Raw genomic sequence first — 25,044 nt, forward strand, 5'->3', positions numbered from 1 at the left:
TAGATAAAAAAAAATTCTAAACAAAACTTGCAAATTGAATACAATGGTATATAAAAAAGAGCATGAGCATAGAAAGTTGGCAAAATATTTTAAAATTAACTTGTGCATATTAATAGGATTTTTAAAAAATCACATGACCACCCACACTGCTGCAGTAAAAGTATCTGATAACATTCAACACTTCTTTTGATAAACTAGGAGTAAAAAGGAACTTCTTTTAACCTACAAGAATTATCTACAAAAACAAACAAACAACAATAACAAAATCTTAGGACTTACATCATATTAATGGTAAACCAATGACATGACAATTCACTAAAATAGAAATAAAAACTGGAGGGGCTCCTGGGCAACTCAGTTGGTTGAGCGTCAGACTCTTGGTTTCAGCTCAGGTCATGACTTCATGGTTCCTGGGTTCGAGCCCTACATCAAGCAGGCTCTATGCTGATGGCGTGGAGCCAGCTTGGGATTCTCTCTGTCTCCCTCTCTCTCTGCCCCTCCTGTGTCTCTCTCTCAAAATAAATAAAGTTAAAAAAAAGAGAGAGAGAGAAACTGGAAAGGAAGAAGTTAAAAGGTCATCATTAACAAATGGGATTTCTCTACACAGTAAAAGAATAAACATGTGAATTTGCCCAGTCTCTTGACAGAAGATCAGTGTGCAAAAAATAACTGAAACTGAATTCATTCATTCATTCATTCATTCATTCACTGAAATAACTGAATTTCTGCATACTAGCAAAAGCCAACTAGAAAACAAAATTTTAAAATAACATATATGACAACTCCAAAAAAACATCGAATAGTTGAAACAAAGTCAGAGGAAACATGTATAAGACCATTACATTGCTGAGAGAAAATGAAGACAACCTAAACAAATAGAAAGATACACCTATGTTCATGGATTCAAAGAATTTGCAGGGTTATCAATTCCCCTCAAATTGGTCTACAGATTCAATACAATTCCAGTGGAGAATTTTTTTCCAGTACAAAATGGCACACATATTGTAAGGTATATATAGAAATGCAAAAAACCTGGAATAGCCAAGGCAAACATTAAATAGAACAAAACTGGAGAAGCTTACTTCAAGTATCATACTTTATGGTTAGTTTACAGAAGAGTATTGTATGTGGCGAATCTAGACAAACAGAACAAAGGAACAGAACCAAATAAAAGAGCTACACTTATATGATTATCTGATTTATAACAAAAGTTTTAATACAGTTCAGTAGGAAAAGGCTAGTCTTTTTACTAATTGGTGCTAAGTCAATGAGATATGCATACTGGGAAAAAAAAAACTTGACCCATAACATCATCAAATATAAAAATTAATTTGAGATAGATTACAGACAAACATGAATGGTAAAGTAATAAAACTTAGAAGAAAATGGAGACTATCTTCATCACCTTTGGGTAAGGCTAAAATATTAACCCTAAAAGACTGCTCAATTTGATTTTACTGAAATTAAAAACTTCTGTATTATCAAAAACACCATTTTTAAAAAGGCAAAAAACCCAGACAAGGAGAAAATATCATATCTAGATACTAATATCTACATATGTGTCTGGAAAAGGCACATCCAGAATATACAGAGAATTCTAACAAATCATTTAAAAAAAGACAAACAACAAAAATTAGGCAAAAAACATGGAGATTTCACAAAAGAGGATATCCAATTAGCTGATATGAAAAGTTCATCATCATTTATTATCAGGGAATTGCCAATTATAAGAGATATTACCATAAAATCACCACAGTGGCTAAAATTACAGATAATACAAAAAGCTAAAAAAGATGTGGAGCAAGTAAAACTGTCAATCACTGCTGGGGAAACAATAAATTTACACAACTACTTCAGAAAAGTGTTTGGCAGTACCTACCCCTAAGATTCAGCAATGTTAACATAGATATATATGCCACAGAAAGAGCTGCTTATGTTCATTAAATGATACATACAAAGATATTCATAGCAGCTTTATTCATAATATCCCCAAACTAGAAACTACCTAAATACCAACCATTAAGAGAATGAATAAATTGTGGTATATTCATACAATGGGACACCACACAGCAATGAAAAGGAATAAAATACTGCTACACGCAACAACATAAATAAATCTCACAGACATAATATTAGTGAAAAAGACAGATACAAAAGATGTATGATTCCATACATGTTATTTGATTCAATTTATATTATTCTATTTTATGAAGGCCAAATACAAACAGAACTAAGTGGTGATGACAGAGGTAAGAAAAATAACTAAATCTGTAGGGCACATATTTAAGCCCAAGTAGTGGTTGCACAGGTATATACATACGTAGAAATACATCACATGGTAGGCACACATGCACTCACATGCAAGTGTGTGTATCAATCAATCAATCAAGGCCAGAGAGGATGGGATCAAACAAAAGTAGATTGGCTTTTTACAGAAGTTGGGGCACTTTCTCCAACATAAAAAGAAGGAAAACAAGGTGGGTTCAGATACTGGTAGTTTTGTCAGTTTGATGGTGGGAAAACCAGGGAGCCAATGCTCCAGGCTATTTTCTCAGTCTCAGGCATTGAGGACATGAGCAGAGACTGGGAACTCTCAGCATGGAGCCAGCTGGTAAACGGAGAATTGGTTACAGATGTCTTAGTATCCTACTGCTGCTGTAAAAAACTACTATAAAGTTAGGGCTTAGAACAACACAAATTTATTATCTTACATTTCGAACTATACTACAAAGCCATAGTGATCAAAACAATACAGTACTGGCATAAAAAGAAGCACACAGATGAATGGAACAGAATAGAGAGCCTAGAAATGAATCCACACTTATATGGTCAATCTATGACAAAGGAGGCAAGAATATACAATGGAGGAAAGACAGTCTCTTCAATAGATGGTGTTGGGAAAACTGGACAGCTACGTGCAAGCAAACAGCCTTAACAATATTTTTCTAGATCTGTCTCCTCAGGCAAGGGAAACAAAAGAAAAGAAAAAAAAAATAGGACTACATACACTAAAAAGCTTTTAAACAGTTAAGGAAAACCATCAACAAAACTAAAAGGCAATGTGCTAAATGGGAGAAGACAATTTACAAATGATATATCTGAAAAAGGATTAATATCCAAAATATATAAAGAACTCCTACAATGCAACACCAAAAAAAAAAAAAAAAAAAAAAAAAAAGTCCCACAAATAATCCAATTAATAAATAGGCAGAGTACTTGAGTAGACATTTTTCCAAAGAAGACACACAGGTGGCTAAGAGATTCAAGACAAGATGTTCAACATTACTAATCATTAGGGAAATGTAAATCAAACCCATGAGGTATCACCTGATACCAGTCAGAATGGCTATATCAAAAAGATAAAAAAGAATAAATGTTGGCCAGGATGTGGAGAAAAGGAAGACCTCATGCACTATTGGTGGAAATGTGAACGGGTGCAGCAACTATGGAAAAGAGTATGGAGGTTCCTCAAAAAACTAAAAACAGAAATACCATACAAACCAGTAAATAACCACTTCTGGATATTTACCTGAAGAACACAAGAACACTAATTTGAAAAGATATATACACCCTTGTTTACTGTAGCATTATTTACAACAGCCAAAATACGAAAGCAATCTAAGTGTCCATTGATAGATAAATGGATAAAGAAAATATGGCATATATATACACACACACACACACACACACAATGAAATATTTATTACTCAGCCATTAAAAAAAAAAAAGTGCAATCATGCCATTAGTGACAACATGGATAGACCTAGAGGATATTATGTTAAGTGCAATAAGTTACAAAGACAAATACCATATGATTTCACCTATATGTGGAAGCTAAAAAACAAAACAAAGGAGAAATCGATTCATAAATACAGGAGATAATCTGGTGGTTGCCAGAGCGGATTGGGGTTGTGGGAGGGGTGATGGATGAAATAGATGAAAGGGACTAAGAGGTACAACCTTTCAGTTATAAAGTAAGTAAGTCAGGGAGATGAGAAGTAAAGCATAGAGAATATAATTAATGATACTGTAGTAACTTTGGTGACAGAGAGCAACTAACTATACTTCTCATGCTGAAAATTTTGTAATGTATAAACTGTTGAATCACTATGTTGTACACCTGAAACCAATATAATATGGCAACTACACTTCAATAAAAATTTTTAAAAATTTATTATCTTAACAGTTTTAAGGTCAGAAATCCAATATAACTCTCACTGTGCTAAAAATCAAGGTGTTGGTAGGGCTGCATTCCTTTCTGGAGGCCCTAGGAGAGAATCCATTCTATGTTTTTTTCGAGCTTCTAGATGCTGCAAACATTCCTTGCTTTGTGGCTCCTTCCTCCAACTTCAAAGCCAGCAGCACTGCATCCCTCTGACCATTCTTCCATAGTCCCATCTCCTTCAGACTATTTCTTCTGCCTTCTTCCACTTTTAAGGGCTCTTGTGATTACACTGAACCCACCCAGAATATCCATTCGGGGTCCTTAATTACATTTGCAAAGTACCTTTTGCTATGTAAGGAAATACAGTCACAGGTTCAGGGAACTAGGACACTAGACAGCTTGGTTGAGACCTACCATCTACCACACCAGGATACCAACACACTAAACTAGTATTTATCATAGTGTGGTCCCCAGACCAGAAGAATGGGCATCATCTGGCAACTTGTCTGAAATGCAAATTCTTGGGCCAAACTCAAGATTTATGTAATCAGAAAAGTGGGGAGTGTCACTCAGGAATCTGTGTTTTAGCAAGTCATCTAGGTGATTCTGAAGCACAGTAACATAAGAACCACTGCTGTAAGCTGTTAGGGTGACCAATGGCCATAACTACCCTTGTGCAGCTTTGCTCATCTAGTCATTTACTGCTGTGTCATTTAATTTATCATATTCCATGTGTGCTGTGAAAAAAAGATGGGAAACTTTAGCATAAAGAATTCTTACTCTATATCGGAGATGGAATTTGTTGGTTTTTATTCTCTATCACATTTACTTTTTTCAGAAATTGATTCACCAATATAGAGACTAAATTTCTTTAAAGGAGAGCTTATGTACTCTATCAATTAACAGAAACAGAAATGTGAGGAAAAAAGAAATGAAAAATTAAAAATTGTGATTGTCACATATAGGAAAAGAAATATACAATAAATACTGTAAATAAAGTATACAGTATATATATTAAAGCTCCATATAATACTGGCATAAAGGTACAAAGTTGATATCTACTTTCAACAGTTATCTACATTATAGATAAAAAGATTTCTTCCTGGGGCACCTGGGTGGCTCAGTCAGTTAAGTGTTCCACTTCAGCTCCGGTCATGATCTCATGGTTTGTGAGTCTGAGCCCCACGTAGGGCTCTGTGCTGACAGCTCAGAGCCTGGAGTCTGCTTCGGATTCTGTGTCTCCCTCCCTCTCTGCCCCCTCCCCAAATCATGTGTGGGTGTGAGTAATTAAAAAATTTAAAAAAAAATTTCTTCCTATAACACAAAGTTAGAAAGCACTAAGTGGGATACAGGTAATAATGGCTTCTTTCACTACACATAAGTAAACCTCCAATACCAACCAAAATAACAACAACAATTACGTAAATAGTACTTATTGCTGTGTGCCAGGCTCTAATTACATATATTAACTCATTTAGTTCTTACAATAACTCTATGAGAACTTAAGTATCTCACTTTACAGATTAAAAATAATAATAATAACTGGGGGACAGAGAGGTTAAGGAACCATTCAAAATAACACAGCTCATAGGCAGCAGAACCAGAACTCGAAGCAAGTGGGCTGCCAAGTCAACCACTATGCTATACTGCCTTTAATTAGAATAAAGAAATGTTTTGGAAACTATAATAAACAGGCATATGGGAAAGAGAGAAGCCAGACTGATGTTAAGCCAACTATAAAGGTGAAGCAGTGAACTCTAGATAGGGGTACAATCTAAGATCTCGATTTAGATCTAACCGTAAAAGTAGCCTTAGAGTGATTTCAGAATACCCAAAGCTACCAAAACAAAAACAAAAACAAAAACAAAAACATCCAACTGATGGTTTAGGTCTAGAATTCCTTTGAAAAGAAAAGAAAGCATTTTGTTTCAGAAATATGAGGGAAAAAAAGTAAAGAATGTTAATTGAGACTACCAAATTACAAAAATTCATTCATTTTAAAGTATAAGCAGCCAATCAAAGAAGTGATTAAAATCATAACTTTTTTTTGTTTTGAGAAGAACAGTTAATGAATATATTAGCATTTAAAGAAGTGTTCACATTAACGAAAGGTGAGGACAGATGAAGAAGAAAACTCCCAGCCATCATAGTTTTACTACATTTACCTTAATTTGGACAAGAATGACATTCCTGAGACTTCTGTGATTTCTCAAATTTAAAAATATCTACACAAAATACATTTTCCCATATAATGATTATACCTAAAATAACTGAAAGATATATGTCCGTTTCAGACCCTGAATGGAAGTTATTGTGACAAGAAGAGAACAACAGACTCGCTAAGACATGGATGCTGAATGGTGTACTCTGCTCAAGAGCTAAATAATTCACTCTTACACAGCAGCCTCTGCCATCAAAGTAATTCAAATTCCTGCCATTTCAAAATCACCTTCAGGGCTGCTCAAGAATTGTTCAAATCCATAATGTTAAACCTACTGTAAGAGTTGTGCAGAGGCTATTTTTCTAGAACTACAAACTAAAGAGTTCTGATCCCCATAATCTATGAAGACTTTATTTGAACCTATTTATTTTAATGCATTTCCAGAGGAAATAAATGCCTTCACTTTAAGGTTTAAAGTAGTGAATATTGCTTTGCATGTGACTGCAACATCAAAATTATCTGAGAACCTAATTCAAAAACCAAACTCCAAAAACAAACAAACTCCCAGGCTCCCATCATAGAGTTAAAAAATGAAAATCTGTGGAAGCAAGGCTGCAGAATCTAGTTTTAACAAGCTCCCAGGAAGGAAGCCCTATAAAGGACTTTATGCTGTCATTTGAGACCACTAAGACAAACTCAGTATTTTTAGGAATTTGACAAAATTTATCCATTCATTAATTTTAAACTGAATGTTAACTTTGGGAGAACTCCATAAATTTCATCATCAAACTTTATCATGCTAACATTGCAATGATTTTAAAACCTTCAGTGTTACTTTCTGAAGTTCACTTCTTATATATATCCAAAATCAAAACTCATTTTATATTTATAAACCATAAGCAGTTAACACTTTTAACACAAATAACAGCTTCCAAAAGAGTGAAATACCAAAACCATCCCATTCATCCACCAATAATCCCCCAATGATTGCATATGATCCATCTATTTCAGGACAATATACAAGTTGTACATGTGAGTTGAAGGGTACTTATTCAAATGGAATAATATCGGGGAGCCTGGGTGGCTCAGTCAGTAAAGCATCTGACTTCAGCTCGGGTCATGATCTAGCTAGCAGCTTGTGAGTTTGAGCCCCGCGTCGGGCTCTGTGCTGACAGCTTAGAGCCTGGAGCCTGCTTCCAATTCTGTGTCCCTCTCTCACTCTGCCCCTCCCCCACTCGTGCACACTCTCTCTCTCTCTCTCTCTCTCTCTCTCGCTCTCTCTCAAGAATAAATAAACATTTTGGGGCGCCTGGGTGGCGCAGTCGGTTAGGCGTCCGACTTCAGCCAGGTCACGATCTCGCGGTCCGTGAGTTCGAGCCCCGCGTCGGGCTCTGGGCTGATGGCTCAGAGCCTGGAGCCTGTTTCCGATTCTGTGTCTCCCTCTCTCTCTGCCCCTCCCCCGTTCATGCTCTGTCTCTCTCTGTCCCAAAAATAAATAAACGTTGAAAAAAAAAAAAGAATAAATAAACATTTTAAAAAATTAAAAAAACAGGGGTGCCTGGGTGGCGCAGTCGGTTAGGCGTCCGACTTCAGCCAGGTCACGATCTCGCGGTCCGTGAGTTCAAGCCCCGCGTCGGGCTCTGTGCTGACAGCTCAGAGCCTGGAGCCTGTTTCAGATTCTGTGTCTCCCACTCTCTCTGACCCTCCCCCGTTCATGCTCTGTCTCTCCCTGTCTCAAAAATAAATAAAAGTTAACAAAAAATTAAAAAAACAAAAAAACAAATGGAATATTATCATTTAGCATTATCATAGGTTAGCTGTCACTGTGCCAGTCTACAGTTCATGTATGGCCCTTTGGAGAGATATCAAGTCTCATAAATTGTTGAAAAAGAAAAAAGAGTTTAGAATCTCTTAAATAATCAAGAATTCCTATGATTCCCATCCTGCTTTTGTTACACCTGACTTACTCCTTTTTAAAAATTTCTTCTCGTTTCTCTCAGTCTAGATCCCTTTCTCTTCAGTCCAAAATCACCTGTTAACTTCTACTAATATTAGTCACCTGTGCCAATAAATCTATTATTTGTAGCTTCTAAAGATGAGTAAAATTTCTCATAAGTTATCAATAAGGTATTAAATTCACATGAATCTACCTAAAAAGAATGTGTATCATTGAGAAGACCTTGTATGTTTACAGTGAATTTAATTAAGATGAGTTTATTTGGAGCTTTCCAAAAGAAATAACCGTCTCTAATCTGCCTATGAACAGAGAAGGAAAAAATACTCTCAAGAGCCATTCAGTAAATAGCTGATTTAAAAAGCAGAAAAGTAAATACTATGTTTAATAAAAGCTTTGAGACAAATTTTTTGAAAGGAAAGCCATTTTAAAAAATAATTATAAGATATTATTAACTACCATAAAAAGTTACCCTGAGAAAACGCACTAGCTGGCAAAATAATTTGAAATTACACATAAACCAAACATTTTGTATTTAAAATATAAGTGATTATGTTATCAGGATAAGAAAAAGAATTTAGTCTACGTATTCCATGGATAGACCTTTCCATTGTGATAGAATTTTAAATGAATGCCTTTTCAAATAGTAAAAATACAAATAGAAGGCTAAAAACTTCCTTTATAAACTAACATAATGCAGTTCAGTAAAAATATTGTTAAGCTTTCTCATTCATTTAAAATGTGACAGCAAATGAAGAAACACATTTTGGAATACAATAGCTTGAAATCAGTTTAAAAAATCCATTAATAATGACAAGTTTGCTAGGTAGGTTTAATCAAAGATCTCTACATAAATTTATTACCTATTGATTTTTCTAATAAAGATCTCCTATGAAGAATAAAACATACTATATGTAAATAGAGGCTACAAGTAAATCAATGCATTGTGCATAATGATTAGATTTTAATAATTCTTATAGTTGTAAAAATTATTCACCTATAGTTAAATTTTTATATTAAGATTTTATAATTTTTTTAATAAAAAGCTACTAAATCAAAAACAATAAGATAAAAATCAAGTTCTATGAATAAATATTTTAAAAGTAAGTACTCTAGGATCATAACACTGACAACACTAATTATCTTTTCTAGTCTTGGCAGTTATGTTGCATACTGTTTGGGTGACTGATGGGATAATTTCACTTCATTTTCTTTCAGTTTATTCTGGACCATGTAGGAGAAGAATATTAAAATAATTAACACCTCTAAACAAAGTACTTGATAAAGTTTTTAGTTGACATAAAATGCTTAAAAAACAAAAACCTCAATTAACTAATACATGATTCTAGAGCAAATAACTAAACCTCTACCTGCTAAAGGAAAACTTTCACTAAGAATTTCTGATTTTAAAAAATGTCACTCAGTATTAATATTAGCTATTTTAGGATTTTTATATATTAAAATCATATATTTTCACAGAAAGCTCTTTTCATTGGTTTGAGATAGCATTACCTTAATCATCAAAAATATAAATGTCTATTTTTATATCATTAAAAATGGTTTACCTCGCTAAAAACATTTAATCAGCAGGAATCAAAGCAGTCTTTAATAAACAGGTAAAACGTATGACGAATTCCTTACACCTATAGATATTTTGATTAATTTAGTGATAATGACCTTATATCCAAAAGAACACTAAAGTATTTAAGTTAATATTTAATCTCAAATATAAATCTTTACCAATAGCAAATACACTGTCAATCAACTGGAAAAAGTATAAAAGATATTATTAATCAACTTTTTTATTTGAACATTTTAATACATTTTTTAAGTCATACATATAGTTTATGCACGCCTTATATAATTTATAAGTCGTATAGCTTATAATAAGGCTAAACATTAAAAATAATAAAAAGCACATTCTTTGCCTTGATCACCTGATTTTTTTGTTGTTGTTGTTTATAAAATTAATCACAGTTAGCAGGGTAGAAATCGCTTTGAGCTTCGTGAATGACATCCAAGAGATGGGAAAGGATTAGTTCTCAGTTGCTGCCAGTTATAGCGCCAGGTGGCTTTTTCTGCAGTGAAGGTGTTACCGATAATCCCATTACACTGGTACTAAATCTTGCAGACATCAAAATTATCACCAAGGTTCCTTTTCATCCCATCCTTTCCAAATGACTGGAAGTCGCTTCACCTGAAAGAAGTCAAATCCACATGCAGCTGCTGTTTTAGCAGGCAGCAAACTCCCTGAGAATGCCAGTCGTGATTCAATTTTGCTGTGCTGGTGGCCCCCTATTCCCTGTCCAATAATACATCTGTTAAAAAATCCTACAGCTACAAATCAAGTTTAATCCTACCAGGGACCTCATGTTGGTCTTGTCTTCCAAAAAGGCAGCAGGTTCTGCTGTCTATCTCTGCTAGCGTCTGGGGAATACCCTTTAAATCCCAGCTCTACTTAGAAGAATAAGCTAAGGATCACAAAACATGACCTCAAAAACCCTGATATGACTATATTCTGACCCAGAGGCATTCATTCTAGGTGAAGATTAGAACTTTGCATAATAAGATTACACAGCAAGTGAATGATATCAAGGGACTATCCATATGCAGCCGCCTGGTTTTCTATAGACAGCCTGTGCTCTGCAATATGCAGTGCAGACGAAAAAGAGCTTGGTCTTTCTAGCTGAAATAAAATAGATTCACATAAATTAGTTGGCCATTTCCAGATTCCTAAATCCCCTATTACATCTTTTATTGACAGCTCCTGTGAGGATAGCACAAATGTTATTCCTTTTTATTCTGTGCTTCTATAACAATCATGCTCTGTAATTGAAATGTACATAGATTATGGCTCGAAATTAACATCTTGTTTGCTGTAATCTTGGATTACAATTGACTGTGTACATAATAAAATTAGGAAATCAATGGATGGATTTATCATCTCCAAGAAACTAGAGGTATTGTTTAAAGAATAGTTTAACATTTTGTGTCAACACTTTAAATGCAGAAGTCACAGAGAAGTCAATAAAAATTTAAGTGAGTAAAAGGATACAACAGGCATCAGGTAATATCTACATAAAAGTTAGATTACATAAAAATTAGCTCATTTCCCTCAAAATTTTAAAGTGTTAAAATTTTCAAACGTGAAAGTTCAGAGATCTCCTTTTGAGATTTTCTCTCAAAACCATACTTGAGCAAGAACCAGTTACACAAAAAGTCTCTACTTTTTATAAAGGACGTGTAGTGACAGTATTTTATACACATCACCTTGATCATTTTACACTTTAAAATATTTGAATCAATTCAAATCGTCATTCAATGTTTTATAGTTCTTAACTACGTGCTTCTAAAGTACTTAAAGACGTTCCCTCTCCTATTTGAATATATACAGAGCATTTAAAATGTATAGAATCCTAGAGAACTTTATTTTGTTTTTTTTCTACCAAGTTTAAAGCAGTATGAGCTCTAAGCAAACTTATGTGAAAAGAGACATATACGTTCCCACAAATAACTATACAGAAAAATTCTAAGAATGTGAAGAGGAGTTCTCTACTTAAAAAAAAAAATATTAAGATTTGCCATGAGATTCTTATAAAACTAAGCTCCTTGGTATACTTAAAACACGTCTGACAAGTTTGATTTGCCCACAATTGCTGAGGAACATACTACATCCATTACATTAGCCATTATTTCCTTATTATCACAATATATTTAAGCATATCTATACAATATCTGATAAGTAGACAGGAATCAGGTAACATAACTCTGATTCTGTGTATTAATCAGGCAGATATATACCAATAGTATCAGTGGTAGAGCTATAAAAAACACCGTATGTAATTTCAATTAGATAGTCAATGAACATTCTTTGGTCGTCTTGAATAGGATATAGCTAGAAAATTAATGAGGAATGCAAAAAATACACATTTCTGTAGAACTTTAGAGCTACACTGTTCAATAAGGTAGTCATTAGCTATATATGGCTACTGAGAACTTGAAATGTGACTAGTCCAAATTGTGATGTATTGTGAGTATAAAATACACACTTGGACTTTGAAGACATAGTACAAAAAAACAATAAAATAATTCATATTATTGAAAATAGTATTTTGGATATAATGGATTAAATAAAATACTTAAGTGACTTGCACTATATTTTACTGGACAGCACTGCTTTAGATCATACATTTTTAACAGTAAATTCCTAAACTAACTGAAATTGCACAACTAATAAATACTAAAGCAGAGAGTTATTCTAGAAGAACAAACATTTCAGTGTCATATCTGATAGATTAGCTTAGAAAAGAACAAAATGCTGTCATTTCTGCCTCTATTTCACGTTTCTAGGTTAAGGGTAATGGGGGAGAAGAAGGGACCAACGAGACCTCTGACCACCATACGATGAACGATATTTTATAGTTACAAAATGCTTTAGTCTATTAAACACAGGTTTTTACAAAAAAAATATATACTTTGGGCAACTTCATAAAAGACTAGTAAGTCTATATGTTACCCCTAATTGAATCCAATAGATAGCAACTTCAAAAAAACATGTCTGGATCTAAAAAGGGCCATGGTTCTCTTCTAAAGGACTGTACAATTGTTTATATTCCATTTTTAAAAATACATTATAAGTAATAACTACAGAGATTTGAAGCATGTAATAAAAAGCATGTAATGCTTTTCCATTAGTCTTTTCATTATATACACCAATGTAGGTTAAAAAATCCATTAATTAAGGTTTTACAGAAATAAGAAAGACTACAAATAGTTAAAATATAAAATATATACCTAATTTAATTCAAGAAAGCTAATGGCAGATTTAGTATGGCCAGAAAATTGATGTCATACAATTAAAATACAAAGCCTGTCTTTGTCACACACTGGAATATTATTCCAATATAAACAATAGTACATAAAGTATTAACTCATTTAAAAGTTGCTTTTTCATAATTATTTCTTTATAACATTTATCTAAAATACCAACTAATCATGAAATATGAGTATGAATAAATAACATGGATAAAATCTAAATTAATTCTTTACGATCCAGCCATGTCACTTTTTCCTAGTCTTTCAAAATTATATAAGTTCTTTGCTTTTCTGGTAACAAGTATCACACAGACACACACAGACACAGAGACACACACAAAAACAAAATAATAACAATAAAAAAACTTTCTAACCATCAAAATATGAGTGTAATGATATTCAGTCTAAGTTAATCCCCAGACATCCAAATTCATGAATAAAAATTCATCAGTTTTAAATACACTGAGCCTATTAAGCAAGAACAAAAGCATATGCACAAAAGAGCTTTTAATATATTTCAAAGCCCAGAAGAGCCATGGTCTCATTAAAATTATAAATTACACAAACATGGAATGAAGATTCAAACTGCAGTGCAGCTAAGCAGATTACAGAAAACCCCGCGTTCCATATGATAACACACCATGGCCCTCCCAGATGGGGGCTTGGAACAAAAAGGCCATCACCACAGCTAGGGAAAACCTCCTTGTGATCTCTGGTTTCTGTTCAGCAGATGACAGCCAAATAATATGTTGATTATTCTGTTTGTGCTGCTAAGCTTGTAAGATGGAATAAAAGCGATATGATCTATTGTGAACCCAATGCTAATGTGTTGCTCCACTCATAAATAATATACTGAATTTATTTTGAAACTATCTTTTATCTAAATTTCAGTTTTTAAATGCATGAATTAAAATAAAAGCCAGGATAAAATAATATTTAATTTGATGCTTTAAACTAAAAAATGTAATGACAAGTGAAAAATATCTAAGTACTTAGTTAAGAGTCCAGTACAACTGCCTTTCTTTAAGCTCAGCACTGTGATCAGAGACAAAATGCATTTTTAAATAGGTAATTACTCTCATTATGAAATATAAATGCAAAATTAAATAATACAATAATCATGAAGTTTACGATATACATTATTAAGATACAAACTAAAACATATAAAACACTTTTCTGCAATATACTAATGGCACATAATCAGAACATGTATCTAAAATATTTCTGAATAATAAAAAGTATCACAGAAGGCCTTAAGAATGTTCATAACTTGGGCACAAATGGATGCTCACAAAAAATCCTACTTAAAATAAAAATAATTAAAAAGAAGCTTCTAAAAATAGTTTTCAAATATAACATAGAGAACATCATTTCTTTTTTTATAGCTGTAGAGTATTTCATTGTATAGATATGCCACAGTTCATTTAATCAGTACTCTACTGATAGACATCCTCAAAAGAAATATGCACGTATATTAATCAAGAAATATGTATTAGAATGTTTATAATAGCATTATATGGAAAACCACCCAAATGTCCATTAACAGAATGGACTAAAAATATTGTGATATAGTCATATAATGGAATGGAGCTATGAAAATGAACCAATCACAACTTCATGCAATGTAGATGAATAGCAAGACATGATGTTGAGCAAAGGAAACTAGACACAAAAAAATTATACTGTGTAATTGTATGTATAAAATACATACATAATGTTTCTTTTATCTGGGTGCTGGTTACATCGGTGTATTTGGCTTCTGAAAAATTCATTGAGCCATCTACTTTAATATGTGCACTTCTCTGCATATATAATTTTCTTTAAAAAGGCAGTTTTACACAAAAATAGTATACAAAGGCAGTCAAAATCCTTGTCATAAGAAATTTAGAAACAGGTGACATATATAAAATCTAAAAGTGAAAACTAAGCATTCTTATACTACTTATTTGAATACTCAAATTTTCAACTCAACAGCCGAAACAAATTCCTGGATTCTTTGAAACAGAAGAGCAAAAGCCAATCAACCCTATTCTCCTCCCCCATCCCCAAACTCTAATACCAGACTCAGAGGTATCTGGTCTTTCTGTCAGAAATTGCTGCTGCTGCTGCTATATAATAGACCTAAAATAATCTCAGGACGGAACATTTGCCCATATGTTAGAAAATAAAGTAAGACAGAAGGTAAGGCAGCTTAACAAATATGTTTGCCATCTCCCCCTTTGCCTTCAAATTTCATAAACTTTTATTTGCTAATTATGAAAGCTTATTACCTAATTTAATAGAGAACTATTTTACTTCTCAATGAAGTTAAAAGAAAATATAATTAATTCCTTAATATCACTATCATACAAATAAAACTTCCTGATAATATGATAATAAACTAAACAATGTATCTCATTACCTCCCACTTAAATATTTTCCTTTATTTCTATACTGGAATCAACACATGATTACATTACTGTTTTTCTCATATTAAAAAGATACTTTAAGATATAAGCTAAAAGAATAAATTCATAAGTAAATAAGTAAGAAATAAGGTAAAAGAGACCATCTAAAGATTACAGAGTTCAATTTTCATTTGTGTAACAAATACTTATTCAGTGCTTACCAGGATCTGGAGATAAAGGAGTAACATTAGCTAATTTCTGTGGTAAATGTAGCAGACTTACCCCTTTCTTTCCCACTCATATGATTTACAAATGAAACAAAACTATTTTTAATGAGTAACATATTATTTAAATATTAAGAACAATCTAGACGATACACAGTTAAAGTTCCATCTACTCCATTTTCCTCACCCATCCACACATAGGATTTAGATTTTGCATAACCTCCCAGATTTTCTTTTTGCAAATATAAGCAAATAGGAATATGTATTTTTATTTCCTTCCCCCTTTATGCAAAAAGTAATTTACCATACACTGTTTGAACTTTGCTCTTTTAAAACAACAACGTATGTTTCAAAATGTTCTAAATCTGCATATAGAAAATATCCTTTCTTTTTTTTCACGGCTGTAGAGTTTTACATTGTATAGATATGCCACAGTTCACATTAACCAGTACCCTACTGATAGACAGTAGGGGTGTTTCCAATCTTTTGCTACTGCAAAAATGCTACAGTGAAAACTCCTGTACATATAGTATTACATGAGTACACAAGTACATCTGTAATAAATTTCTGGAACTAGTATACAGAGAAGTTTAAATGCATTGGTCTTTTCCTAGAAATTGCCAATTTGTCTTCTACGAGGGTTGTGTCATTTTGCACTTCCACCACAGATGCATCTCAGATGTATCCTAGGAAAACCTAATCCTTTCATTTGGCCTCTAAGATAATTTGTTCATAAGGCAATTGCCAACGTTCTAATTGCAAAAAACTACAGAAAGCTCTTTGTTTGTTTTACTCCTAATGCAGAATTAAAATCCGTTCACATAAATTAAAACAAAGGAATTTTCAAATTAAAAAAAAAAAAAACCTCACTGACATAAGAAATCATCATATTGATGCCTAATGTACTGGGATAGAAACTATCTATCTTTCCTCCCAATTATCTCCTGTCATCTAAAAACAAATATACTCTCCCATTCCAGTTTTTTTTTTTTTTAAATTAACATTTAGTGGTTTATAATTGGGTAAGCAGTCAAATGCATTTCACTTTGAAATGAATGTTTTCCTGAGGCATTTAAGTTTTCATGAAACCAAATCCATGTGACTTCTATATTGTCCTTTAAAAAGCTATAATTTCAAAGGTGGTTTAATTTTTATGACTGCCATTTTCAAATGGCTGTGTCAACTAATACACTGTTTTTATTTCAATGTCCATCCTATCAAATATTTTATAATTAGAAAATGCCCACTTAGGTCCATTGGACTTCCCATTTGAAGGAGTCCTTAAGCAAATTGTTTCAATATCACTGTTTTATAAGAAAATGTGTACACGATAATTTTAATCCCCCAAATAAGGACGCACCGGTATTTGTAATCTATGTTGCATTTCAATTGTTCAGAAATCAGCCATCAGGTTATCTCAGAACTCCAAAAACAAAGTGGCGAATCTAGTTGATGAACCCAAAATAAATTTTAAAAAGCTGCCACACCTTCTGTGCCCTTAGTCAGTAGATGGCAGAACCATACTTAAGCTCTTACCCAAACAATGTTGATTTTAACATTAGAGTCAATATAATGAACAGAAAGCCAAGAAACAAGAATTACCTAACAAAGGTAAAACAAAACATCACACAAGTAGCACATGGGACATAAAAGCCTATCAGTCTAGGACAATTTAGGAGAACAGTCCTATGCAGCAAAAGTCTCTAAGGAAATCACATAAATTCTGTGAAGTGACTGATGTTTACAATGACAATTCTGAGCCATAAAAACAAACAAACAAACAAACAAACCCTTAAATTATACTCCATTTGTACTGTTTAAGAAAACAGATGGGTAAACTTTAAATTTTAGAAACATTATGTAAAAATGTTCATACAAAAAAAGTTTTGGCACATAAAAGGATAAGATTCATTTATCTACAAAACAAACAGATGAGAAATATACTATTTGTTAATAATAGCCTAAGGAATGAGGGATTGCTCAAAATAAAATTTTCAAAATTAGGATATACTATAGCTGTCTTTTAGAAAATGATCTATGATAAAGTGTGGTAACATTTTGGGGGCTTCAAACATGCAACTCTAGGCTAAGCCAATTCTTGGTGAATAGTCAAAAGAACATCTGATGATTTCTGAAAGCTAGTCAGGCAAATTTTCCACTTAAATGGCTGTACACACTCAAAAAGATATCCTGATTTCACTTTTTAGTTTGTTTTAAGTTGTGACTGCCAAGTAGACAGGTTGATCTGGTTTCTAGCTCCAACTTGCTACATGACCTTGTCCATGTGACTCAATCTCTCTAGCCTTCCTTAGTTTCTTCTTCAGTAAAGTGAAGAAGTTATACAAAATACGACACGATAGTTAACAGACTGAATGCACTAATAAAGTAAACCAAAGAGCTACTACCTTAAGCCTTAAATCTATTTCTTTACTATGTCTAAACATCTATATGTATACTATTTTGATACCATCACAAACTATATGCCACTTTACTGTACATCTAAGGCCTAGAATAAAAGAAATTATAATCATTTCAGAATCTTTTCCAATGTTTATTACGTGTTACTCTCAGAATATAATAAATTTCTCATGTAATCATTTAAATTAATTTAAAATGCCATATAATCAATTATCTTTAACCTGAAAATATATGACTTTTCCACTTCACACCAATAAAAAAACAACATATATGTAAAAGAACGCTCGTGGCAATGTCATTTATAATAGCCAAACACTATCCACCAACAACAGCATGAATGAATCCTGTCATAGTCATTCCAAAGGAATAATATATAATAATGAAAAGGAATGAATATTACATGCAACTATATAGATGATCTCCAAATCATAATGCTAAGTAAAGGAAAAAAAAATGCATGTGATTTCAGACAATGGTGCTTACCAACTGACCCACCCATATCCCATGCTGCCTGGGACCCCACTGAACACCCCACAGCCATTCCAGCATCATATGGCAGCAGGTAAGCACCAACCTGAAGGAAAGCACGAAGGCAGTCATAGTCACCAGTCTTAGGTAAGTATCTAATATGAGCTCTGAGTTTGGTCATAGGGTCCGGATCTCAGCTCCGCTACCCCCAGCCACCTTTCTTTCTCTGTGATCAAAGATGCCAGCTGCCAAGAACCGCTAGACAAGGTGATGGAGACCGTACAGCTGACAGGAATGCTAACACAGGTGCTAGAGGAGGATGGGACCTCCATAGAGAGCAAGGACTTCTTCCAGCTGCTGGAAGAAGACACAGGCTGATGGTGCTGGAGTTTGGGGAAAGCTGGACCCCAGCAGAAATGGGTACTGTCATATGGGCTGGGCCAGAGGAACCCCAAGCACAGAAAGGACATCACCCTCATCACTTCCAGTGTATACAAGCAAAACCCTTGGGACTTCTTTGGCAGCCTGACATCAAAGCCACATTCTACAGGCTCTACTCCACAAGCTGACTCTAAAGGACTTGGCCCAAAGAAAGTACTCAGGGAGCTCCTTCAGTTGGACCTCCATGTTGTCACAAGGCCTGGGCCACATGTTGCTGGGAATTTCCTCCATCATTCACCATTCAGTAGAGGAGGCTAAGCAGTGGCAGCAGCAGCAACAGGGTGGCCTCCATCCCTGCTGAGAAGGAGCTCTGAGCTTCTGCTCCTAAACTTGTCCCAAGAAACACAACGTGTGCACTGTGACAGTATCAGGTTTGGGGTCCTGCAAACAGTGCACACTAGATAACTCACCTGTTTTCCCTCAAAGTCTCTGACCATATTGTGATAGGACCCATCAGCATTAATACCTTCCACCCCTAGCCTATACCCTTTCCTGAAGAATGCTGTCCCTTCCTAGCCATCTTTCCAGCCTCTCACTTACCATGAAAGGCCAAAGGCTGTCCCCAGGCATCCTGATCCCACTCTAATTGCTGCTACATCTAAATTTCTTAGAACCCCTCCTGTCCCTCAGCTCCCCAGTACACTAGAGCGAGTCCTCTTTGACTTTACATTGAGATCTCTAATTCTTTATACCCTTCTCCTCCTAAATAACAAAAACATTTCCAATAAAAATATTAAATTGGTTACAAAAAAATGTGATTCCATAATGATTAAAAAGACACAAAAAGTAAACATACTGCTGAGAAATACAGATAAAAATGATAAAAATTATAGAGAGAATATATAAATAATTACCATGAAAATCAGGACATCGGTTACCTCTAAAGAAAAGGAAGATTACATTAAGAGTTTCTGGCCTGCCAGGAATGATCTACAATTACATGGTTGCCTGCTTTATATTTATTCTTTTTACTATACATTTATGTTTCTATATGATGGTATGTTTTATAATAAAAGGTTTAAAATGGTATATTTTCTGAAATAATATATTCTTATGGAGAAGGAAAAGAGTGTTCACGTTTTTTGCTAACAATTTTATTTTCTTGGTCTACATTTCTAATTTTTATTGCAATATTTTAATAATAAACAAATAAGTTACTATGCCTAATTCTCCACAACCCTAATTAAGAATAGATTTCATAGGCTTTCCCAAAGGCTACAAAAAAAGTCCCAGCCCCTTAAAGAGCATTAGTTACCCTATTAAATCTTTGCTTAGCTCAATGTTGTTTCTGTTACTTCTTTTCAATGAAACGTATGCTTACTTTAAATGTATACATTACATCCAAGTAATAATTTTATACAGGCTGCACTCCAAAAAACATCATATTTTATTTAGCTCATGGGTAGGAAGAAAAACACTCTTAACTGTCACACATTTTATATGGCTCCAATTTTGGGAGTCTGTGTATGCATACAGTGTGAAGATTTATGATAGGAAGGACATAGACATGACACTTGAGGTCCAACCCAATGTCACTCTGTGTAAGGCAAGTATGGTTCCCTGTGTGTACTAGAAAACATGGTAGCTGGATTACAGGATGGATATACAAAGCAAGTTACACTTAAAGTCTACTGTACAAAGTGTAACATAGGAAGACTCATTCAAAAATAGATCCAATAATGCCTAATTTAAATTATACTGGAGCGATTTTAAATATTTCTTTGGAAAAACAAAAAATACAGGGAATTAAAATTATTACAAAAAAGATAATAATGAAAAGAATACAAATAAACTGACTTCATTTATAAACATTATATACACACAATTTAGGAAATCCTAAAAGGTCCATCATCTACAAGCATCTTTCGATGTATGTTTGTTATAACTTTTAGATGCCACTCAACAAGTGGACAATGAAATTTAGAAACAAGACTACCAGCCCCTTCATCATACTCCAGATATCAACACAATCACGATGGTATCACCCCATTTTAATACAGTTGCTTTTGTTGCATATTGTTGTTTTTCTATGAATGTAGCCAAGGATTTCCTTCTTCAGTGGGTCCAGCTAACCAGTTATTTGCCCATCTATTAAGTGCCAACTTTAAAAAATTACAGTGTCCAGCAGGGAGCAGCATTACAACATTCATAAGACTTAACTTGAACATGAACCGGACAGAAGAAAAAGGGGAAAAAAGAACCACTTACCATAGGTCTGTTCTACAATACATTCAATTTTTAGGGCAGGTGTAAGGCTTCCAGAAAAAAAAACAAAAAACAAAAAACACTTAAAGCATGTTCTCAAAGTATATATGGGTGATCCACGATTTCAGAATTCCTAAAGCAGGAAATAAAAATTATATTAGGTAAAGGATTCCCCCAGCCATGTTATGTAAAATTAGTATATGACTAAATGTCTCTCGTTTTTAAGGTACATATTCCTCTTAGTGGTTCAATGGGATTCTGAATTCAAATATATGATATACTTTGGATAAAATGATTAAAAAAGACCCAGAATATTGAAGTCCTTTATCCACTAGAAAATTTAAGCAGAAGAAAGTGGATGACATGATATATTAAACCAGAGAGAACAGTGGTCAAGGACTTAAAAGGGTCGACAACAGTTGATATACAATTCTAATATATCAAATTCTAAAGAATTGGCAAGTAACAGGATATAAGATTCATTTCTACATGCCAGCATGAATATCTGAGGTTAATTTTACCAATGAAAAGGCAGCAGAGAAGTAGTGTATAATGTGGATACGTTAAAACTGATTATTCAAATATTTACTGAATACAAGCAATGCACGTGATAATTGCAGAAAAACTCTGTGACCAGTTAAAAATTTAGTGACAAATGAAAAACATACTATGTTTGATACTGTCTTGGATGCCAAATCTGCCTAACAGCCAACTAAAATAGTTCCATGTCAGTTCTTATGACTGGAAAAAAAAAAAAAAAGGGATTTTCCCATTATAAAATGAACTTTCAGTTATAAAATAAATAAGTCATGGGGATATAATATACAGTGTGGTCAATAATATCGTAATAACTTTGGTGACAGATAATAACTACACTTATCATTTCACAGTACATAAGAATATCAAATAGGTATGATATACACCTGAAACTGTATGTCAATCATACTTCGAAATGAAGTTTTAACTCCATTTTTATTTGAGATGTTAAAGTTTGCTTCATATGTGCTCACATGCAACAATTCAGTGTCTACACTGAAATACAAATTTTTCCCATTGAAAGAAGATAACATGAATATTCATCTTGGAAAATATATAATTTTATATAATTTATGTAATACACACTATCAATGTAATACTAATAACATGTATTCAAAATTTAACAAGTAATATATAAAATGGTTTCTACTATTTTCTTCTGGCAAAATAACATGAAAACCTTAAGTATATGATATTAAGACTACAGTGACTCTCTAATAATTATTATTTTAATGAAGCCAAAAGAAACTGATATATTTTTATTAATCTTCTACACTTTACTATTAAGCTATTCATGGCATTATTTCTTATATTTTGCCCTCCTTACAGTCTTTCTCTTATCCTATATCTTGCCTTTGCTTTCATACATTTCATTTTGGGGGCACCTGGGTGGCTCAGTCGGTTAAGCGTCCGACTTCAGCTCAGGTCATGATCTCGCAGTTGACAAGTTTGAGCCCCACGTCGGGCTCTGGTCTGACAGCTCAGAGCCTGGAGCCTGCTTCGGATTCTGTGTCTCCCTCTCTCTCTGCCCCTCCACTGCTCATGCTCTATGTCTCAAAAATAAATATAAACATTAAAAAAATTTATTCATTTCATTTTTTGTGATATTTCCTATTCCTACCAGTCCACCTTCTCTCTCTTTTCTAATACATTTCTGTTTCAATCTCAATTATTGTTTTGTCAAACTCCTCTCTTTATGACCCTACCAACTTTTTCCCTTTTATGTTAGGACACTTAAAAGTGAGTTTTTTCTGCAACAGTCTGCTTAAATTATACTCTTTCACCCTTTTATAGGCACTGTCCTTGATCTTAACAATATAACCTGATTGGAAACTCCATAAAATTATACTGTTGCTACTTATAGAAATATGTTTCCTCTGATTTATTTAAATATTTGAAGAATTCACTAAACATTTTGGAGTCAATCTCGAAACTGTGAAAAATGTCAAGGACATTTAATCTCACACACTCATTCCAATCAATGAGACCTCCACTATTCTAATAAAGAGGGGATTTAGGATGTTACTACATTAGTATGAACAGATACTGAGTAATAAACTTTTGTAAGTCAACAGAATTTTAGTGCTTTTTATTCATGTGTGTGCATGCACATGTGTATAATATCCGCATTAAAAAGCAAAGATACATGAAATAAACCCTTACTTCTAATATATATCGTCAAGTCTGAAAAGAATGATTTCCCTATTCAGCACTAATATGAGTATCAACATTAATGGTATTAGTACATTAAAAAATAATTTCATAATATCATAAATGTTGGTTTTTAAAATTATAATTAGATTATATAACACATTTATAATATAATTACCTAAAATGAGACTGCAGTGTGTCGAATAGTGTTCCTCCCTCTGCCCTAAATTCACGTCTACCAAAAATCTTAGAATGTGACCTTACTGGGATGCAGGGTCTCTGTGGATATAACTAAGGTAAGGATCAATATGAGGTCATTCTAGATTAGGGTAGGCCCTAACTCCAATGTGAATGTTCTCATACAAGACAGAAAAGGACACAGAGAAACATGGAGAAAAGACAATGTGAAAATGGAGGCAAAGATTGGAGTTAATGCTGCCACAAGACAAGGAGCAACAGGAGCCATAATAAACTAGAAGAAGCAAGGACGAATTCTCCCCTAGTGCCTTTGGGACAAACATGGCTCTGCGGACACCTTGATTTTGAACTTTTGGTTTCCAAGTAAATTTCTGTTGTTATAAGCCTCCAAGTTTGTGTTAATTTGTTATGGAAATCCTAGGAAATTAATACATATTTTGGTATTTAGAAGTGGAGTGTTGCTCTAACAGACACGTAAATATTAAAAAAGTTTGAAGAGAGCATTGGTAGATTGCCTTGATGAGAATGCCATAGAAATAGACATGTTAAGGAGATTCTGGTAAAGGTTCAGAAGGTAGTAGACAGAATGGCAGAGAAAACTATCATCTTAGAGAATACATATACTGGCAAGAACAGAATGTTAAAGAAATATGAACATTAAAAGGACTCCTGGTAAAGTCTCAAGAAGGAAATGAGGGATATGTTATTCGACACTGGTGGGAAAGCAATCCCCATTACAAATTAGCAGAAAATTTGGCTGAAATGTGCTCTATTGAGTGAAAAGCAGAATGTTTAAGAATGAATTGTATATTTGGCTGAGGAGACTTCCAAAGTATTAAAGGTGTATTATAGTAAAATGTGAGAGAAAGAGAGAAGGAACTGTTAAACAAAAAAGAAATCAGTACCAAATGACTTGGACAATTCTGAGGCTATCTAGATTACATAAGATGCTAACATCACAAATCATTAGGAAAATGCAAATCAAAACCACAATCAGATACCACTGCAAACTCACTAGGATGGCTATTATCCAAAAAAACAAAAACCAACACAAGTTGCTAAGCACAGGGAGAAACTGGAACCCCTAAGTACTATCACTGAACACAAAATGGTCAGCCACTCTGGAAAACACTGTGGCAGTTCCTCACAAAGTTAGACTTACCATATGATCCAGCAAATTCCACTCCTAGGGATACACCTGAAGAAACTGATAGCAGGGACTCTAGCAGATACTTATACACCAATGTTCTTTTCAGTATTACTCATGACAGGCAAAAGGAAACAACCCAAGTGTCTATCAAAAAAATGCACGGATAAACAAAATGTGCTATACACATACAATGAAATACTATTCAACCATAAACAGAAATGAAGTTCTGATGCATGATACAAGATGAATGAACTTTGAAAAACACTATGCT

The 25,044-nt window shown here is 33.7% G+C and overlaps 1 protein-coding gene and 1 pseudogene across 10 annotated transcripts in view; one reads left to right on the top strand and one right to left on the bottom strand.

The window, feature by feature from the left end:
• IMMP1L (inner mitochondrial membrane peptidase subunit 1) overlaps positions 1–25,044 on the bottom strand; it is an 81,774-nt gene that overhangs the window by 40,454 nt on the left and 16,276 nt on the right. For 2 of the 10 annotated variants that reach the window (XM_045484869.1, XM_045484870.1), the window contains exon 2: positions 10,218–10,477. The exons of 4 other annotated variants lie outside the window; for them this stretch is intronic. The gene's annotated coding sequence lies outside the window, so the exon portion shown is untranslated. Of the gene's footprint in view, positions 1–10,217; positions 10,478–21,241; positions 21,372–25,044 lie in introns of all 10 variants that reach the window. 4 more of the 10 variants (XM_045484868.1, XM_045484866.1, XM_045484865.1 and 1 more) reach the window with 3 other exon arrangements.
• On the top strand, positions 17,737–19,836 carry LOC123600484 (annotated as a pseudogene).

Source organism: Leopardus geoffroyi, chromosome D1 (assembly GCF_018350155.1).
Source record: "Leopardus geoffroyi isolate Oge1 chromosome D1, O.geoffroyi_Oge1_pat1.0, whole genome shotgun sequence".
Taxonomy (NCBI): Eukaryota; Metazoa; Chordata; class Mammalia; order Carnivora; family Felidae; genus Leopardus; species Leopardus geoffroyi.